Here is a 22,690-nt window from a genome sequence, read left to right as displayed (position 1 = left end):
CGTCTAATGCAGTGGTCATATAACGCCTTTAAGAGTAACGATGCACTTGGACTCGGTTTGCGATTGGTGCCTCATTACTCGTTGGACTCTCTTTGCCGGATTCAGTGAGCTAATGATCTGTGGATGCATTTTCAAGCACTGTACTGGAAAGATGGATTGAGGGCTGAAGGTCGTTTGCTCTTCTTTTTTAAGGTAAGTGAGAAGTAATGGTTCAGCTAGCTGTTTGGGATCGATATATTTGGAAATGAGCATATATGCGCTGTAATAGCATTTCTATTATTTAAATGTATCAAATTATTCCTTTTGAATAACACTGGAAGCAATATTTATGAATTGTATATGAAATATTAAATGTAAAGAATTAAATTGTATTTACCTCATAAGATAGAAAACAATACATTGCCTTTCAATTTTTACACCCAAGATATCCCTTTTCTTTTCAAAAGTAGAACAGTTTAATTTATTTATTATAGTAAGGTACACAAGGTTGTTTATCTTAAGGAGGTTCTTTTTTAGAAAGCTTCCTGAGGAATGCTCAAGTTCATATTATACACGAGGAGTCAACAAAAACCTCATGCTATCAGCTCGTTCAGTCATCAAGAACCGATGGAGCGATCTACCAGTGTTCTGTTGTTTTGTGCACTTAGTTACTTCTCAGCCATTATTGTGAAAAAGACTCAGGGTAAATTTTGATTGCTTCTTTACGGCTATGGAATTCAGTACAGAAGAATAGGTATCACGAATTCAGTTTAAAATGCCCATATCGTGTGTAAAGAAAATTGAGGTAATGCATTTCTCTAAAACACGTACATCATTTTATTACTTTTTATTCTGTATGATCAGAGAATTAAATGTCATTTTAAATGTCTCTATTATTAAACATTCGCAGAAATAAGAATAAAAATTTTTAAGAAAAACAAAACAATTCTGTTATTGATACATTTTTTTTCAAGTTCGATTCCTAGCCAGAAAACTGAATGCATCGAAGCTTTTGGGTTTTCCATGTATAAAGTAACTACGCACATTCCCTGATAATGTCTTCAAATAAGGCAAATCAGCTAAACACCATGTTCCTTCCCTTGCTGAGTATAACTACGTATGTGCTATTAATGCAAATGCTAAAATTCTTGCATCGGAAAAGAACAAATTTCAGTTTAAACTTTTATGCAACGTGTAAACTTTATAGTAATCACACAGTGCAAATGAGTAACTTTCTACATTTCTATAACGTAAGTAATATTGGTAACCGCGCTAATAAATTAGCTGATGAGTTAGCTAAGAAGGAACCACTATTCGGCAACCGGACGAGTTAACCTATATAACGTGTTAATCACATAATTGAAGTCTCAGTTAAAAGCAAAATCAAGACCTCAAAAGAAGAAGCGTGCCGATGAAAGAAATAAGAGTGCTTATTTTCAAAACGTCCCATTTCAAAGACTTTATCCAGACGAGCCACCGTGGCAGAATCCAGGCTGCGTATGGGGCACGTTAATTCCCAAGCCCAGTTGCACCTCTTTGGTCTACGGTTAATGCAATATGCCCGCTCTGGCAGGATGGAAGAATGGACGGAGAGCATCTGCTAAGCTGCAGTGATCTTGCCAAAATACAGACATCGCAGCGTACGGTCACGTGCAGCCTACAATAAGAAACTCGTCATCGAATGGTAGAACTTCCAAGGAGGGAGGCAGTATTGGTTAAAGGCAGACATTCCTATGATAAAGGTTAGCTTGAAAGCTAACCAAAGGGTTAAACATGGGTTAAACAAGCTTTACTTGTGAAACTTTGTTTCACAAGTAAATGTGAATATAATTTAAATATGAGTATGCTATTTCAGATATCAGTAAAAAAGGAAGAAATTTGAAATTTTAACTATTTACACCAAGGATCCCTTTCTATATATAAATACTTTGCCGAAAAATGTTTTTGTTTGGCATTTATGTTCGTAACTCTTAATCATAGGTATATACTTCCACTTTCAAAATTATTTAAAGTATCAGATATTCATGTGTTGACATTTTTTAAATTTGACGAAATAAATTTTGTAAAAACTACGAAATCTAAGTTTTTATAAGTTCTTCTAGTCCCTGTATTTGTATTTTAGAGGATACTTATATTCTTCGTAAAAACGTAAGCGCGACCTTTTTGATCCCCGTACGACTAAAATTTACCGAGATACAGTGTACTCTCGATTATCCAGGCTGATGCCAGGGAAGCAGATCACGGATAATTGAAAAACACGGATAGTCCAAACTATCAAATTTCATGCATATTTTATGTGTCTAGTTAAAACAAAATCGGCAGTTTTACTTTGTTTTTGAGAACTTTTAAATACTAGCCAAATTTTACTGTGTATTTTTTGAAGATTTTTTTTTTGTCATTGTATTCTAATTCCTATTGATTGACGAAGTCTAACAGAGTTTCAGCAGAAGTCGTTACTGTCTCAGGACTAATATAATTGTCAGTACCTTCTTCGCTTCTGTTTTCAATATCACTCTCTGCCTCTTCTTTTCTTGTGACATTTGAAACGATATCCGCATCACTCAAGCATTGTAATCCCTGCTCAGTCGAATATCCATCGAGCGAATAATCATATAGTTAAATACTTCGATGTTTTTCTGATCGCCATTTTCGAAGAATTTACGCACATATAAAATCATCTCAGTAGATGTGTATCTAATCATAATGAAATACGATACATTTTTATGATTCAACCACAATTAAATGTGATAAATTGCTATGTACATTGCGTCAAAAAATTAAAATGGGACAGTTTTATATCCCCCGTTCTACTGGGCCGATTGACAGAATCCAAATTCGTTTTTCATGTCTCGAAAGCGCGACTTAGGATATATATTAGATTTATATACAGCATTATTCTAACATAGGAATTTTGACACAAAATCGGACTTTTTCTGCAATAAAATACCCATTTTTTCCATATTTCGATTCCACGACTCAAATTATGCCTAGATATTAAATTTTGGTGCGGAATTTACCGAGAAATTCAAAATTTTATGTTGGCGCAATTTTGTTCAGTTTGTGACAAGAATAATTTACTTGGCTAATTTTTAAATATATGGCAACCAATTTTCTTTTCCCTTCCATTGTACCGGAGCGGAAAAAAAAGCACCTCGTTCCTACTGTTATACATTGCGCATGAGCGGAAAATGTCTAAACCACATTTGGTGTTTTACCGCTTTCAACAAATATGCCAAATTTCAAAACGCGAAAATATATGAATTAACGTATATCTTCGGGAATTTCGAATAAAAAACTGTAATTTTTTGCAGTTATGCTTAGAAATCCATCTACTTCAAGATGATGGTAAAAATTTTATAGATTATAATTGAAATTGGTTTTTGAAAAAATTATAAAAATTATCTAAAAATAGAAATTTTAAAAATAAATCATAAAAATATGGTGAATTTTACTTAAAATTAACCTGAATTTCGAAATGTGAAAGGAAGAATCGAAAAAGTTTAATTAAAAAAGAGAGATTTATAAAAATATGCCAAACTCAATTAACATTGAGGAGCTAAAATTTTGAGAGCTAATTTTTCAAAAACTACTCGTGCGATTTTTACAAAACTTGGTAGTTTGGCGTAATTTGAGTCGTAGAATCGAAATATGAAACAAAATTGGTATGTTATTTCAAAAAATGTCCGATTTTGTGTCAAAATACCTACATTAGAACAATGCTCTCTCTCTCTCTATATATATATAATACATATCCTAAGTCGCGCTTTCGAGACATGTAAAACGCAAATTGAATTTCGTTAATCGGCCCAGTAGAACGGAAGATATAGAACTGTCCTATTTTTTTATTGCGCAGTGTGCATTGGTTTCTTAAAATTATGACGCAGCATTTTAAGAAGCGCAGCCGGAAGATATTAGCAATGTAGAGCTAGGCAGAAGAATGACCTAATTAGCTCGCCAGCGTAGGAGCGATTCTAGAGACAAGCTATGATTGGTCTACATTTTTTTAGTTGTTCTTTTCCAGTAGCGTTACATGACATAGGAAAATCTAGAATCCAGGAGAACAGCTGAATTTAGGGGTAGAGCACCAAATCTAGAAATGTTAATTTTGAGTTCGCCAATTATTTTTAAAGCAGCTATAGTAGTTTCTTGTACCTTATATATATATATATATATATATATATATATTTCATAATTAGAAAACAATTATTTTGAAAACAAAATATAAACATGCCTAGTATTTTCGCGCATTAAGCTGCAGAAAAATTAAATATATTGTATTATAAGATAACTATGTTATAAATATAACTAAGTTGTAATATATGTATAAAAATGACTAAGTTATAAACGTGTATAAAGGCTCAATAACAAAACTTGGTTAAAATATTTAATTAGTCTTATATAACTAAAACGAAAACCTAGTAATATGAGTTTACCTTCCCCGTAACCAGTTTGAGAATTACGTAAATGTGTAGGTATCAAAATATAAACGATAAAAATGCTTAAACACGTGAATAGAAATATAGATTTTGTCATATATTTACATTTCTTTTTTTTTTCTTTTTGTAATATACTTTAACGTATGTTTACTACTTTTATTGCTATATCTACACAGTTTCGTAACGGTTACACTCGCTATTGACGAATTAAGTTCATATCGTTAAATACTTCTTTTCAGAGTATATAAATCTGTACTGGTAGACTGAGAATAAGACGCAAACTGAGTTTTTGTTCATGCTGCAGTACGTGAGTGTGATATACTTGATAGTTTTAATACGTAGAAATTTTTAATGCAGTTAAATTGCAACGTAATGAAGGTAAACTAATGTTCTGTTCGCGATGAAATCTATGTAAATTTAATATATTTCGTAGTTTTAACACGTGTAATTTTTAATAAGGTTAAACTGCAGCGTAGCAAATATTAATAAGCTTGAAAGCGGCAATAATTTTTCGTAAATTCTAAACATTCCTTTATATTATATTTTAGACTATATATCTGTCACATAAATATGGTAACGGTATTATGTTCAGCGATTAATTGTGAAAAACTGATGCTTTTTTCCGATTAATTAGATTATTTCAAGATAGTTTAGCTGCCTTATATTATCCGCTGTTTGCATAATTTTTTTCAATCTGTCAAAACGCACAACAAATGTCTAACCCATTTTGACTAGATTATTAATTTATTTGAACATCAGGTACTAAATGACAAAACATAATACCTTCTTAGAAGGAAACTGAATTTCTTAAATGAAAACAAAAATCTTAATTTTGCTATATTTTAGTACTTCATATTAGCCGGCAAAAGCGTTTTCAGGAAATAAAACATTTCACTTTAAATGAGCCTTACGTATATCACTTTGAATGCACCTGAAATAAATTTTACCCGTTCTGTATAATTTGATGTTAGAAGTGGATTTATATCAAGAATGCAGCGAAATGTTCTTTGCAGTTGTGGAAATAGACGTAGAATGTGTAGCATATATCATCCGAAATTTTAATCTGCTTCAAACTGCCATGCATTAGACTCGCTTTGAATAACGAAGTATACATTCTTTGCTTGAAGCTCAAAATGTAAGTCATTATATGCTAACCAACGAAAAACTTTTATGTTATTTAATAGCTCATAACCACCGTTTTGAATGAATGCACTTACAGTATGCTGACATTCTAAAATTTATACATAATGTAGTAGGTTAGATAACCCGATAAAATACGTCTCAAATCAGTAAATGAAGTTCTTGAATTCTAAAATTCTTAATACAGTGTCTTAATAATACTTTTTGGTTTATGATAACTAAACCTATGTCAGCAGACACGACACCTCATTTTATAATGCGTGATGACTGAAACGCAAAAAAAGATACATACATTTTCAATGTAACACAGGTTTCGCTGCTTTTATTTAGTTTCAGATAATTTCATTCCAAGCATATCCTTGAGACATACAGTAAAATATAAACGAATGCACTATTGCCCTCATACTTGGCTAAGCAAAGATTTTGAAAATTCTGCATTGTTTATAATACATGAAAAAGAATGTTTCGCATTTTATACACTTTAACAAAACATAATGGAATATTTATATGCCTCAGATTTACGCATCAGTTATTTAAATAGGAAATGTGTACATGATTAAAATAGTAGATGTATACCCATGGAATCCGTAAAACTATGAATTAAATCCTTTATGATATCCTTTAATTCTTCTTTAATTGCCAATTCAGGCTCCTGGAGGCTACGTGGCGTGCGTAAGACAGACTGTTGAAACATGGCATCATCTATGGAATCATATGCATGTGTTTAACCAAACATATTTGAAGTGTTCATGCTGGTCATTTCAATCGATTAAACTAAACTAAATCGCTGAATTGACTATTTATCAACAATTATAATGAACTCTAGGACTAAGGACATCTAAAATGTTAATTTCAGGATAAAGAACGTAATTTATGCATCTTTTGTCAGTTAAAGAACAGTTTTCATGTATATTTCATGCAAATAGGTGCAACTATTTATCATATTTTCTCCTCGAAAAAGCAAACTTCTTTAAGAAAATTACTTTTAACAGGCATTCTAAAAACGTAACATATTTCAAGTTTTCTCCATAAAAGAATCTTTTTTTGAACTGAACCCTGAATTATCACTAAAGCTAACTCAAAATTCAGTTTTGAATGTCTGGGCCCCTTGGAGATACCATCTTAAGCGTTCCACTGGAAGAGGCGGGTAAAGGGACACAACACACTGGTCTGCTTCGATATAGGCTATTTTCTTGCACATTTGGAAAATCAGTAAAATTTCTATCAATCTAGTCTTTCTGTCCGGTGCCAGATTAGATGTAATCTACATAGAATTTCCTCAGCATATAGAAAAAAATAGCTGTTCATTGATACAACTGACGATTCTAGTGTTCCTGCTGATTAGTACCTGCACTGCTAATAAATTACTTCCCTATCCCTGAGATATTGTTCTTGGGACAATTAAGTTTTTTGACACCTCGCAATGACTGACAAATTTCCACTCTTCGACTGTTCACTACCTCGCATATTCTTCTAATGATATCTCGAAATATAATTTAAATTACGCAAGTGCTTGCGATCTCATAAACGTGCGTAGTGCTAGAAAACTTATGCAAAATATTGGTACTCGTTTGTATGTTATTCTCTCTTGGGTTCCTTTTTCAGCATATTCAATATGTTAACAGAACCTGATTAAATGTTTTCAGAGTTGGCAATTTTAAATTAGAATATATCTATATTTCCGACAGAAATTTGTGTCGGTAAAATTTCCAAGTACGCTTTAATTTAAATTAAATTGCGTCATTTTTCAAACCATTTTTTTTAATTTTGCAAACCATGTACACTACAGATCTTGAAACGTATAATTCATTTATGAACAGCACTGCATCATACATCTGTATAAATAGGAAAATATGATAAATAAATGCTATTAAATACTTAAGTAAGCAAGTAAGGAGTATAAATTGTTAAAAATCTGGAATTCTAGCATTTGTTCAAAATCAGAAATATGTATTACGATTTACTATTCGTTTAGCCTAAAAACCTTGATCCTCATTTTTTATGAATTTCAATTTATATGTTGCATACAATAAAAAATTATAGTTTTATAAGTTAGTTATTAGGCTTGTTATTTATGTCTGTATTCAAGGATCAAAACAGAATTTTTCCGGCATATATTTTGATGGCGAGTTTATGATACGTCGCAGTTTATTTTTCATTGTAGCAAAGTACTTATTTTAGTGCAATAAAATTATAACCTGATATTTTTCTTTCATGCTAAATATATATCTTACTCAGATTGCCATAATCCCCAATAGTTTATATTATTAATTTACATTCTATGGATATTATATCCTTTGCTATCAAGCATTAATCTTTTAGGCTGCCATCCTTTTTCCCTCAGAGTACAAAACTTTAGGGTTTCACTTCATCTGGGAACGTTTTCTCTTTCATTGAAATCCTAACTGTTCATATCTAGCCACCCCTGGAGCGAGCTAATGCCATTGCTTTCATATTCAATAGCCATTATCATCGCTACTTTTACTGATTTAAAAAGGTCACATTAACTATAGACATTGTATAATACCTATATTCAATGTGAGCATTTTATATTAAATTTCGCTAGCTTTACATTAAAAATATAAATAATTGAAGGTTATTTATTTATATTTTTTATGTAAAGCGAGGAAGTGCTTTAGTATAGAATGGTTCACATTTGTTTTCGGAGTATTTTCGGAGCATACATGCTCTATAGGATTTAAGTCCAAAGAATATGGAGGAATTTTGACAAATTAAGGACACTTGTATATGAACTCCAAACATGACATTTAGGAGCTTTATCCAGACAGAACTCGAAGGTATATTGCATTTCAAGTTTTCTTGCAGAAGCTTTCAGGTTTCATTAAGAACAGCTATATATTTGTAAATATCTATATTAGTTTGTATGAAAATTAAATTTCCCATTCCAGATGTTGCGAAATATTTTCAAATCATTATTTCTGTACCCGGTGATTAACAAGAAGCAATGGGTTTCCGGATTCAATTCTTTATTCGGCTTTTCTTTCTTTTCTATTCACAATATTTTCCCCGTCAGACGCAAATATATTAAATTTTGATTCGGCTGCAACTATAACGCTTTTAGAAAATGATAAATCTTTAATTAGTCTGTATTCTAAAAGAGTTAAGTGTATTTACTTGTTTATCTTGTTGACGATTAATTTTCTTCTTTTTGATCGCCCATTGTCCAAGTGCCCTAATGACTCTTCGACTAGTTAAAGGTTAACTTTTATTTCAAACCGTTCTTCTAAATCCGTTGCAAGTTTCATAGCATTGGATTTCGTTTGATTTTTCGTAGGATAAATCTCAGATTCCTAGTTGTTAGCTTCGAACGTGGTCCACCCTTCAATGAATTTTCAACAGCTAGACGCAATTTCCAACGTTTTATAACATGAAAGATAGTTGAAAGCTTTATACCAAGTATTTTTCGTGTATTTGAATAATTTTACAATTTTTTAAATGAAAAATAACTAAGTTTCTAATAAAACTTAATGTTAATTAGTAGTGTCTTACGTATTCATTTCAGATATGAAGCTGCTATTATATTTTGTTAAACTAGTGATACTTTCCAATCCGAATTATTATGTGAGATACTGATAAACGCTTTCGAAACATTTTGGTTTTATTTGGTGTTTTTTTGCGACTATCAAGGCTTAAAATGGACAAAAAATAATACATCAGAAAAAATATTAAATACCATATGTAATACAAGATCTGTGCAAATAAATTTCAACAATGAAATTGTCCGAAAATAAATGTGAGCCTCTATATACAAAACTCAGTATAATATTAAGAGTAACTTAGTTTTGAGCAATCATTTCTTATTATACAGACTTATTTATATTTGGTAAAAGTATCTTGCATTTTACAGAACTATAAACAATAAAGCCTCGCTATGCGACGCATGATGAAAATTTTATAAATATAATGGTAACCCATTAATTCGGAAGAACAGAAATCACAAATGCAGTTGCAAATAACAATATTTCAGAAGCTGATTCATCGTCAACAATATGGCTGATGTACGAAAGAATATAATTTATAAAACTATTGTTCACAATATTAATAATTAATAATTAAGTAAAGGCAGTTTTAATTTATCCATAACTGATTATTACATTTACTGTTTAGATCACATGGAAAAAATTTGGGAAAATTAGCCTTGTTGCCTTAAATAGTATACGTATCTTTGATCCCTAAAGTTGGGCTTTGTGAAATGCATGAATGCATGAAGTGCATTTTCAAAAATTAATCGCTAAATATTCTTTACCGCAAATACTATTAAGCTTAGAATATGAAGTCACTGCTTTACAGGTTAAGTTTGTGAATGTAAAATGAAAGTGCGGAGGAAATTTTTCTCAGCAAATATATCCAATAAAAGCATTTGTTTAAAATTAATTCTCTAGAGTAACAAAAATTATTTATGATAGTATTGCAGTTACTTAAGCTCTTATCTAAATCACATCAAGTCTACGAAATTCATCATGACCAAAGAGAAAAAAGCAAGATTTGCTGTTGTCCACAGCCCTGAAGATCTTCATAGCAGGGAGCAACACTTTTGCGCGACTCCAATTTGAATTTTAATAAAAACACTCTGTAAGGATCGGAATTCAAGCATTTCATACTCATCTTTTCTTAACATCAGAATCTCGAAAGGGTCTTTCGGCTCGATGTAATTTAAATACCACCGTGCCACAAAGTTATCATGCGTTTACAAAAGCACAGTTTCTATGAGGATTCGTACTAGAGTCCAACAAACATTATTAACTACTATACTGAGAAGGATGGCTATTTATGCTAGTGTTTACTTTATGTCTAGGAATATTTTCTTTACCTAATCTACTACCTGAATAGGCAAAGTTAAAAATACACCGTGTTTAAAAAAGAATACACGTATTTCAAAGAGTTATTTTGTCGAAACTATCGATCACTGCGCTTCGGCTCGGAAATTGAAGAAACGAATACATAGTCTAGTTTCTATTAATAGCCGCTAAATGTCAGTTGTCTTCTGTTTTGCGTGGTAACCGTCACATGTTTAAAATGGCTACTCCGCAGCAGAAATCATTTTGTGTTTACGAGTTTGACACCCTGTGACTTCTTCCTGTGGGGTTTGATTAAAGACAACGTTTATATACCAACACTCCCACAGAACCTGGAAGAAGTGAAAAACCGGATCCGTACTGTCATAACATCAGTGACGACGGACATGCTTGCCCGAGTATGGGAGGAATTTGTGTATCGATGCTCGTGTCGCTGAAGGAGGACATATTGAACATCTGTAACATCTGTAATCTGAACTTGAGAGGTTCGTACATATGTGTGTAAAGTTTCATATTCATATGTCCTACAGCTTAATAAATGTATGCATTCGAAATACGTATATTCTTTTTGAAACACGCTGTATAAACGTAATTGGGACTTCCAAAAGAAAGCCGTATCCACATCATCATTTTCTGGTTTTGGAACACAACTTGAAATTATTTGAAAACATGACTGTGTCAAGGGACACTTATTAAAAAAGCATGGTAAAACAAACAGACTAAAAAAGCTTTTAAGATATAAAGTCCAACTAAGTTTTACACGAAACTGGGATGCTTGTTTTAATTTACCGTTACTTACATAGGGGAGTCATCGAATTCACAGGAGATCTGAGAAGCAAGAAAATAACTTCTTTTGCTGCAAAAGTGTGAGACAGATTCCTCGAGGATCCAACAAAAGCAAACTTGGTGATGAGTATTAAATGGAACTCAGTAGTCCAAAAAGCTTGTGCAATTAAATCGAACACGTAATTCTTAAAAGCTTACAGAATCAGCGACTTCTGATTTCAGTTTTTGTTCATACGTAGTTGGAAATATAAAACCCAAAGAAGTCTTGAGAGTTTTTCAATGTTTAATAATTATTTTCATGCAAAAAAATAGTTTTCTCCTTAAAAATGAAGATGAACGTTTTTTAGCATTCTATCTTCTTAATGTATTACTAAAAATATGTTAAAATTATGCTTCATCAAATATTTTTATGTTTACATACTTCTGAGTTCTTTATTCTGAAATAATAGCAGTGTACAGACATTAGTGTTTCTTGATGCCGAAGACGGGAAAAATGAGCAATGCCCTCGCCGGAGCTCGAACGTAGACCTCTCGAATACACACCAAGTGTGCTATCGTTACACTACGAAGGCATGAAGAAAGGAGGGAGAAAATACCTTATATACTCCCCCTTTTAAAGAGCTACTGGGGATTAGGTGACCCAATCGCCAAATCCTGGTGGTGAAGAATCGTCATCCACCACCTTTTTAGTTCGGGAGCCACTGTATAGACATTAGGATTTTCGATGCAGGAGACATAAAAAATTAGCAATGCTCTCTCCGGGACTCGAACCTGGACCTCTCGAATACGCGCCGAGTATGCTAACCGTTGCACCATAAAGGCATGTCGGAAGGAGGGAGTAAATGTCTTATAATCTTTCATTTTTAAATAGCTCCTTTAAAGCGATTTATTAAAGTTTCGTTGGTATAGATATCAACCTAACGATTCTCATGGGAATGATAAAATACATTAAATTTGTATTGCTATACTCTTTTACTTAAGAGATTTGCAATTGGTAAATATGTACATATTCGAATAGGAAGCAATATATTAGTAATACCAAGTGGGAGATTTAAAGGTTGAGATTAGTATTCTGATTCCAAAATTAGATATACAGTGTGCTCGAAAAAGGTTAGTTGTAGTTTGTATTTTCACAAATACTGATCATACACAAATGCTTCTATTTGCAGAGGTTTTCTCAAAATAAGGTAGGAAGTTTTAGGAGAACCGTTTCAGCACTAGAGTAGACTGTTTCGAAAATGCGAAATTACACTTTTTATATGGTTCTTATAATGTAGACAGTTCAATAAATGCAAAAATATATTATGTTTTAAAAAATTACATTTTAGGAGATTTTACGTGAAAACATCGCGAGAGTATTACAAAATAAATTTGATGGTTTTACTATCAACGCTTAATTTCAACCAAAATTAAATATTCGAAAGTATTTTTTCAACATTTTATGGAGCATAATATCATTACGGGTATAATTTATAGCAGTAGCTCGTTTTGGAAATTGATAGTAACACGAGTTAATTACTATGTAGGTGACCCCAAGGAAATATTAAAGTCGAATATCTAATTGAATTTTGCGCATAAAAATGAGGTATATTTCTTTCAACTTATTAGCATACAATACCTTTATTACTATGTGGCGTTTTTGCTCTATAGGGACATATGAAAAAGTTAAACCTTGTATTTTCAAAACTGTGCTATCCACTAAAACATTTTTCACAAAATTCTCTTCTATATTTTGGGAAACTAAGACCGGAAAATACGTAATTATATTTATGATATTGGAATGCAGATGCTTAGAATTAATATTTAAGTATGTAAAGCTTATAGTTGGTTACCTTTACTGGACCACCTTATATGTCTATCGATCGATTTATTGCATTATTTCACACAAAAAAAAGCATGTGAATATTTGCATATTTCATTAAAATACCTTAAAATGATTTCATTCGTATGGCCGTTTGCAAAAGAGGAGATAATCAAAGCGCTTCTAGCTAAATGTTTTTTTATGAGAAACCAATGTTTTGAAACCAATTAATTCATTACCAAGTTTTTTTAGAATTTTACATTTGTGTAAATATTTTGTGTATTATTTCCTATGCGTGGGGCATTCTATTTTTATGCATGGTTTATTAACTAATTAAGCGAAATACAGAAATCTATCAGCTGGTTCTTGTTAATGAAAAAATACTTTTTATTAGCTCCTATTTATGAAATATTTTAATCTTCTAAAATTCGTATTAACATCGAAATTGTAAATTTTAGGTGACATTTCCGTGTTATTGGTAAAGCCTTTATGGTTAAATTCTTTTCGCCAGTTAATTTCTTTTTTTGCTTAAAAGCTTGAAAAGTTGAAAAAACTTGGAAATTATATTACACTGTATACCTGAATATCGATCAAAATTTTTCATTATACTGCGCCCTTCTTTAAAATCTCTTTTCCTACTATTGAGTGAATCATATTCCACACGATTAAGACTCAAAGTGAAAAGTCAGTTTTTCGAAAGAATGGGAGGTTTGGGGGATTTATTTTAAATAAAAGATTATTCGTAACTTTGACAGTTTTCTATATTCAACAATTTTCTTTATAAAGCCTGAAATCTGTAGTATATTTTATTAGTTATTACGCTCTACTTTGCTTTTACCGCAATGAAACTATTCGGTTTCATTTATTTTATGCAAAATTAGATTCCTTGTTATAACGAAAAACTGAGAAATCTGGATTTAAGTTTCATATAATTTTAATAAACATGTAACCATATAGATAAGGAGTGAACAAAATGAGTGCTGCAAATTTCATTTTTATTTGACGTGAGTGGCATTATTAATTTAGCTCTGATTTGCATAAAAAGCTTGATTTTTCTCTTGCAGATAAAACTCAATTTAAATCGCATTATATCTAAATAATCATTTTCGCTTGCATATATAGGACTGCGTCTCTAACTTACTTCGCATCACCAAGCAAAGACTATTTTAAATTTTCTCCTTACCACAGGTAGTCAACATTTTATTTTTCACACGCACGTGGTTACAATTTCTTTAAAATGAGAATTTACGTTTAAAACAATTTAAACAAAGACATTTAAAACATAATCAGTATCGCTAATTTTCTGTCCCTAGGAAACTTAAAATCCTCTTTGAGAACAAATAGGTTATTTACACAGGAAAAATACGGCAAAAAATAATAACAAATTCTAGTCTAAGGGTATAGCTCAAATTCAGCTTCAAAATTGCTCTCAGTTATTACAGAGAACTATTTCATTCTCATGCGGGCAGGAAATAAGCAGAGCGAAAATACGTAATAATTTATTTGTCATCAACAATGCACCTCCCCCTCTTGAAAAAAGAGAGAGACAACAACAATCTAAAACTTCTTTCTTACCGCGGAAATATTCACACTAGAATTGTTTTCCAATGTAAACTTTCCATTCCCAAAATTTCCTACATTCGGAACTTTAAATGCAAAACCGAGGAATGGGCAAAGCTGAGTAAATCAAAACCTACAAAAGCACGGCTACAAAAAGTGCAAGCGAGTTTTATTTATGCGACACAAATATAAAAAATGGAAATAATGTAAATAACAGCGCGCCCATTATTTATCGGTGCGCACCCGTGTAGGGACAGAGGCCTAAGAAAATAAAATAAATCCCATTTTTCGCAATTGAAACGGATCAAAACGGGGAATAATAGTCCATCTATCGCCTACGACGATGCATTATGCAACACACATCTCTCGGGAAGGTCAAACGTGAGACGCTTGGTTTCGACCCTAAATGACGCAATTCCGATTTTCTACGCCCTGATCCGGCAAGCACCCCTTTCTGGTGACCCCTCTCCTCCCGCCATGCTCTCTACGTGGTATTCATAAAATACCTAGCTTTAAAAAATACAAAAAAAAAAAAAAAAAAAAAAAAAGAGAATACAGAAATAGTTCAGAAGGAATGTAAAGCTCATCTCTTCGCGTATAAAAATAGGGATGGAACAGAAAGGAAAGGGAGATTTGGGTATATAAATGTATCAAAGTGTGCAAAAAGAGGGGGAGGGAGAAAGATGAAGTAGAAATCCTGTTAAAGCCTGGAATGTTGTCAACAAAAGTTTTGCATACTTAAATGTGTTGAATTCCTGAGCAACAAAGCTGCATTTATGAAATTTAATAGAAAGTGATACCCTGTAATGCAGTGGATAGTTTTATAAAATAACTGGAGCAAATATTCATGCACAGAAGAACATTAAATACAAATAAGTTTTATAATTAAATTATGAAAATATATGTATCTGTGTGTATTCTTATATATATATACATACAAACATCATCAAATAACTCATTCAAGCTCTCTGTAATGAATAATTAAATTTGATGATTACAGAACAGTATCATATAACAGGTAAAATATGAAAGGGATAAAAATAACAATCGAAAATGAAGTTATTCGATTTTTTTAGTTCATCTTTCTTCGAGTTTGATTCACTTACATCATTTAATCATAAATCATCCTAGTTATACTACCTCCCAGAATACACGTATGTTAAAAGACTTAAAATATTTCGTGATACGCTAATAAAGCTAACTGTCATCTTACTAGACTTTTAGAATAAAAACAGTTGTTAGTTAAAAACTGCCTCAAAAGAAGTACAATCTCACTTGAAAAAATTGTAGGAAACTGATCATTTAAGTTACAATACAATGTTTTATTATTACAAAGTCTTTATTATTTCCATGACAGGGAAAAGATAACACAAGGATCATACATAATATTTTGAAAAAGACGTTATCTTTATGGTACTAGTTCCGGAACAAAAGCGTATTAAGTTGAAAATCCCATACTTGTAATAACCTCTCGGTAGTTCTAAAAACGCAGTGAAATTTACTTCAATAACAAGCAATTTTCGCTTTTGTTAACTTAGCAAGAGAAAATAATTGATACTGTTTCGTAAGATTTTGTTCTTTCTCCGTCTTTAAATTCAACATTCTGTGCAATTATTATTTGAGATAACAAAATTTTGCTACCACCTGTCAGGTTGTTTTGTAAGATATTCCATCTCAATGTATTCTGTAGGCACCGCATATTGTTTAACTGAATGACGTCTATAAGGTGTAAAATACTATATTATTTCAATCCGATATCATCCCTCCGGTCCACCCGATTGCCAGGGAAAACGTATATTTAACTACATCACGAAGGAATGAGGTAAGGAAAAACAAAATCGTTTACACTTTCCTCTACTTAAATGTTGCCTGAGAAGGAGAAGACACAGTCGCCAAATCCAGGCGGTGGAGAAATAGCGTCTACTGCATTATTAGGAGCACTGGTTGAGTCTCTAGATTTATTTCAGAGAAAGAAACACAAAAAATACACGATATCCTTAACGGGATTCGAACTCCGAATTCCTGATTACCAGCCGGACGTTCTTCCAATTGCACCACAAAGACAAGCAATAAGCAAAAAGGAAATTCTTTACAAATTATTCTTTCTTAAAAAATGTAGTGAGCGCAAAATTTTTCTAGACAGAATCAGAAATATTTAGCTACTTCCAAAGCTTTTAACTTTTCTGTAAATCTAAGTTGTAGATAAACTTAACTTTTTCTTCTTTAGTTTCAGAACGTTACTGATAAGTTTTTGTTGTTTCATTTGCAAGCATAAATATCAACCGCATACTGGGTTAACAATGTCAAATCTTTTCTGATTAAATATATTCGATAGTTATCCTTGCCAGCTTTAATATCGCCAATACCTTTGTAACAATATTCGCAAAATCGTTTTTTCATATGTTATCCATATTTAGATCAGTTCACCAGCATATTAATCGACAATTTTGTTCCAAAAATTTGTCTATTAATTGCTTCCATAACTATTGATTTTCTCTTACAATCCAAAAGTCAAAGACTCATCTTTTTACTCATCTTCATTTGCATATTTTATATTGCGTATGATCTACGTATTTAACCGAAGAATTTTGAATCCATTTACAGAATTGCACATGCTTGTAGTTAATATTACCAAAAATTATAAAATTAGGTTTTTAAAATTTAAGAAATAATGCTTGGAAAATTTCTCGAGAAACTGTTTACTTCTCAAGAAATGAGACATGAAAGACTGCCCCGACGAAGAAAAACTTTTCACGGTAAACAGCAGTTTTCAATAAATATTGATTCGCTACTAAAATAATATGCCACTGTTATATTCTATTATGATTAATGATTACAGAAAATTTAACTCTATACTCTCGAATATATATGACATTAACAGCATATGTTTTTTGCATAAATATCCATAATGACTGAGCTTAAAACTTTAGTTTAAAAATTGATTTATAAGCATGTTTTTATTTATGACATATGCGAAAAACGGTCTTTAAATTTTTTAACTCTTTCAAAAAATATACAGATCAAAATAAAAAGGAAAATTTAAAAGTTTATAATTATTTAAATTAAATTTTGCGCTTTCTAACATAATGATATTTTACTCAATTATTTGTTAGGAAAATAAAGAAAACTCTATCCGAAATCTATGAGTTAAAATAACAACTATTTTATTACTGACACATGTACATTCTCTGCCCTAGCGAAAAGTAACTGCCTTGTTGCTGGCACATATACTACATACTCCGTCTTAATAAAATTACTTAAGTAACTACTGATTATATACATGTATTCATATTTGTATACATTCATAACAAAATGAAATATTATTATATTTTGAATACAGCTGATGTAATATCACGTATAATATGCAATTTAATATGAGCTTTTGTGCTAAAATAATGTATACTGTGCATGTGGTAGTATGTAACATAAAAGTATGCTAAATACATAGCATAAGATATTTTATGGTCACAAGAGGAATTTATAATTTAACATTTAAAATAAAGTTAGAATATCCATACTTTAATTTATCCGAGCAGGTCTATTGAACAAGATCTAATATTAAAAACATTACTAAAATAATGCTATAAAACATGTGATATCAAGAAATGGGAAGATATTTATTCCCACCGTAGGCATGTCATTACTAGCTGTTACTAGTTGATTACAAAGTAGTATTGTCTTGAGAAATGTATCACAGCGAAAATTCTACGCTCGAGCAAAATGCTTCAGTTTCACTAAGATAACTGCTTAACTGATTATGATTGTTAGGTTTGGTTATTTGAATAAGGAAAAGCACACGTAGGTTGTCTGCCTAGGAGGATGCCTTCATGGAGGCCTTTCCAGAAGTCACTGATTCGTATTTACATTACACATAAGGAAAACTTCGAAAGACAACCATGAAGTCAACCATCTCGCTTAAGATCGGACTCAGGTATATTGATATCCCAGCCTTTAGTGGCATAATGGTTGGATACACGAACTAGAAGTTTCAGTTCATAAAATAACAACAAGTATACTTTTGCGTTTTTGTCATTTATAAACTATGTAAAATGTCCATTTATAAACTATGTCCATGTATAAACAATGTAAATTCATCAAGTAATATGTTCTATAAATATAATTTAGCGGAAAGGTGTCAGTTACAACAAATTTAAAAGTAATTGTTAGTAGGTGAAAGCAATGAGTAACTGGAGTCTTACAGTTTCATTTGTTCTGCTTTACACACCTTTATTAGCTTCTGTTCTAGCATTAGAACATAGTCTAAGAGTGAACTCATTATATTCACACTAATTATTTGGACAATAATGGGTTACGAATATAGTACAATAAATTCTTCTTTTATTCCTTTTGCATGAGTTCATATCCTAAAGTTTGGTCCTGGTTTACCAATAAACACATCTACTATTAACAATAATTTAGTTTTTATCTTTTTAATTCCCTAAAATTGAAATAAAATATAAAAATAGAACTAATATAACATAAGGCCTATACGCTTTTCTTCTCTAATCATACATTCGTGAAAAAAGCTAGTAATCTTAAAATAATAAACAAAGCACATCGGAAGATTTACACTGAAGTGACTAAAAAAGCAATAAATGTAGAAATGGGGCACTTTTGATACCTAAAATAAAATTTAAAATGAAGATATGTATTGAGGTCTCAGCTGTTCTAACTCTCCTTTCTCTCGAACTGAGTGAACACTTCGCACTGATACATGGAAAAAAAGGCCACTAGATATAGAAAATATGCTAAATTTAATGGTTTTACTATCTTTAATGAATTCTACAAACTTATTTTCTTACCATTATATGTAAACTTAATCCCCAAATACTAAACTAATTAATGATTATTGTTCTTAATTAATAGGAAAAGAAATATGACTAACTTCATTACAGTCATCTACATATGAAGCTTACAAATTTTTCGATAATTATTTTTTTGGTTACTTATAGCTATTTCAGTTACTACATACGGAACTTGCTGCATACAAATATTTCATTCATTTAGAACAAACACTGATTGCAAGCATTCTTACATATAAGGAAAATACCGGAAATATTCATTCATTATTCTTCGCAGTTTTTAGTTAAAGAATAAATTTTGCAGAAGCAGTAAAATCTGTCTCTGATTAATGTTCTAATTTACCTTTGTCAAATAATTCATTCTTCAGCGAAGTTTGCAGCTGATGTTTTATTTTATTCTTATTCATTATCATTGTTGGAAAATATTCTTTCAGTTGCTGCTGATGAAGAAAGGAAGCACAACAGAGCTTTAATAAATATTGTTAGATTAGAAAACATATGCTCTCATACAGCAATCTTCTTTTCAAAAGTTTTATTCCAAAAACTACGAATTATTGATCTCTTTTCAGCGCATCTACTATTTTCAGTAGATACCATTCACTTTCAAGATGTTCAGAATTAATTTATTCAATGAGATACGAGGAAAAAATTAGAATAATTATTTATTTAAACTAAGAGAAACTCTACAAGCTTACGTTAAATTTTTTCGAAATGACCATTTTAGGTTATTATTTTGATTACGTTTAAAACTAATGCACTTCTCAAATTGGCATAAAAAGTTTACTCAGTGTTATTTATATTGTCCAAAAGAATATCAGCACGAGTCGCAAAGTAAACGTAATATAGCAGAAGATTTCAGAAAGAAATATGAAGATCCCTTTACATTTCATTACAATTTTATCCAAATCCTATTTTAAATAATATATTACAATGTTGCTCCTTTAAAATCTCTGAAGAGTTCAGTTTTCTCGGTATATTAGATGTATTTGTATATTTGTAGGTTTTCAAGCTGGAATCGCGAGCCTGTCTGGTATTCTGGCGATCGAATTTTAAACGAAGCTCGTGACTTTAATCCTTTTATGAATATTCTAAAAAATCTAAAGCGACGCCAGTGTATGTATCATAAAGACCAGGATTCCAATATGAAAACTTAATATTCGTACTACTTCTAAAACTTACGTACTTTCAAAGAAAAATGTATTAAATCAATCAACATTTAAGGTGTTTACTTTGGACTTAAGAAAACATGCATGTGGAATAACAATAACATGGAATAACATAAAATAATTCTTCAAGATGGATTTCGATGGAATTATATTGAGTTGACAATTTTTAAGGTCTCTAAAATGTTGAAAAAGATTTTCTTATTTCTGACCTCTTTTTGGGGAAGGAACGATAACTTTTTCCTAAAATACTCGTTCAAGTTCTTTTCAAAGGCCTATAAATATCACATTACTAAATATTTACCACTACTCCTTATATAATACTCCATAAAGGTCTTTTCTTTCTATATGCGTTTTTATTTCTGTCATGAGCAGCAATTTTTATATGTAATCCACCATCAATTAAACTGATTCAGCTCCAGTAATACAGGTACGAGAACACTTCTCCATACATAAGATTCGTGAACATGTCATATCACATGCGTGAAGTTTGTATAAATTAATCGAATTTGGCTGTTACAGTGTATTAGCGTTCTCTCCTAGAAAGATATATATGTAGAGACCCTAACAGTTGCTGGATGGTTAAGATCGCTGAATATTGGTAGTTTGATCTGGTTTGGATTCGATTCAAGGAGATACCGGCTGCATGGTTGACGTTCGTAGTTTCCCCCCATAGGCAATGTGAATATGAGCCACTTTCCCTACGATAGTCTTTCACGAAGGCATCTCATCTTTTAACAGACATCTCTTTCAGCTTTGCTATATTCAAACAACCTGACATAACTTGTATGAATCGACATCATTCGGAACAGTAAAATTCGTATTGTAGTGAAAATGAAGTTAAATCATCATTCGACCATTCGAAGCGATGCCGGATTTGAGCAAAGAAGCTTGGGTTTCCTGTAAAACCACAAATATCCATTTTGCTAGATTTAATTCCCTCTGCCCCCTCGCCTCTTCTATCTTATTTAGATAGTTTTTCAAGGTCTGTCAATTGTTCTAGGAAGGTCAGCAAATATGTGAGTTTTGATGGGTATTATGCCGAAAATGACTAGATAATAATATTTTACAGTTCTAATAGCCCTAGAAGCATTTCCCTAGAACGTTCTGAGTGGATTAATTGTAAGCAATGTTTCATTGCACACAGTCTTCGTATATAAGCACAGGCTTATTGCAATTTGACATAGACAGCCCACAAGGGCTGTCTATGCGAAGGTTATTTTTCGTGAAGGATTTTGTAAGAGTAATTCACCCATATCGGTGACCAGTGACGAAAACGATAAAATTCGCTCCCAGCTCTTGCACTTGCCAGATGCAGAACTCGAGCTGTCTACCAGTGTTTAGTGGAATTACCTACGTGGCTACTGGTGGATTAGAGGTAGTATGAGTATATATTGTCACTACACCTGTTTTTAATAAAGAACATATGCATTACTGCGTCTCAACGTAATTAGTAAATAACATTAATTAGGACTTAACTGATATTCGCAATCTGATTGCTGTTGTCTTGGTAAATGTATTAGTAAAACGTGTGTCCATAGTCAAAATTCAACGGAGTAACAGCCGCATTGACGAATTCAAAAACGATCTGAAACGTTTTAACTGTTTCAAGGCTTACATGAGCTTTTAACCCTGAAAGTAATCATACTGAAAAAGTTCTTGAGTTGCATGCTTTCACATATATAAATTAATTTTCATAAATAAATAACAATATGTCAATCATGTAAATAGCGAATTTTTCTAGAAACACCCAGTTATTTTGTATACATTGTATTTCTGTACTTGTCATTTTCTAATATTAGGGAGTTTTAAAGGAGAAGAAAACATTTTTTTTCTTAGCTTTAATGAAAAACAGAAAACTACTTTTGTTATCAAGGGCTGACTTTTAAAAAATTTAGTTATATTCTAAATATGTTTGTATGTCAAGTAAAAGGGCTTTACCGATCGTAGTCTGAGAAGGAAGGAGAAAATTTTAAACAAGCTTAAATACAAATTTGTTCTCTTGAAAAGTACCATTCCCAGAGGATTAATAAACCAGAAAATATTGGAAGATTTATAATGCTGTAGTGGCCTCGAACAGTTTAAGCACAAATGATACCAGTCATCATTTCTATAGTTCCCAAACAGTACATAACAATTTGAAATAAATAACATTTCATCGTTTTGAATCATAGAACTTCAACAGCGAAGAGAATACAATAATATA

The 22,690-nt window shown here is 31.6% G+C and overlaps 1 protein-coding gene across 5 annotated transcripts in view; it reads right to left on the bottom strand.

Moving 5' to 3' along the window:
- The window catches only part of LOC146993359 (CUGBP Elav-like family member 2), a 1,246,960-nt gene that overhangs the window by 799,183 nt on the left and 425,087 nt on the right, over positions 1–22,690 (bottom strand). The gene's annotated exons all lie outside the window — the stretch shown is intronic.

Source organism: Stegodyphus dumicola, chromosome X1 (genome assembly GCF_044657685.1).
Source record: "Stegodyphus dumicola isolate Sdum_Otavi_A_Nest chromosome X1, ASM4465768v1".
Lineage (NCBI taxonomy): Eukaryota > Metazoa > Arthropoda > Arachnida > Araneae > Eresidae > Stegodyphus > Stegodyphus dumicola.
This window is presented reverse-complemented; position numbering and strand designations above follow the sequence as displayed.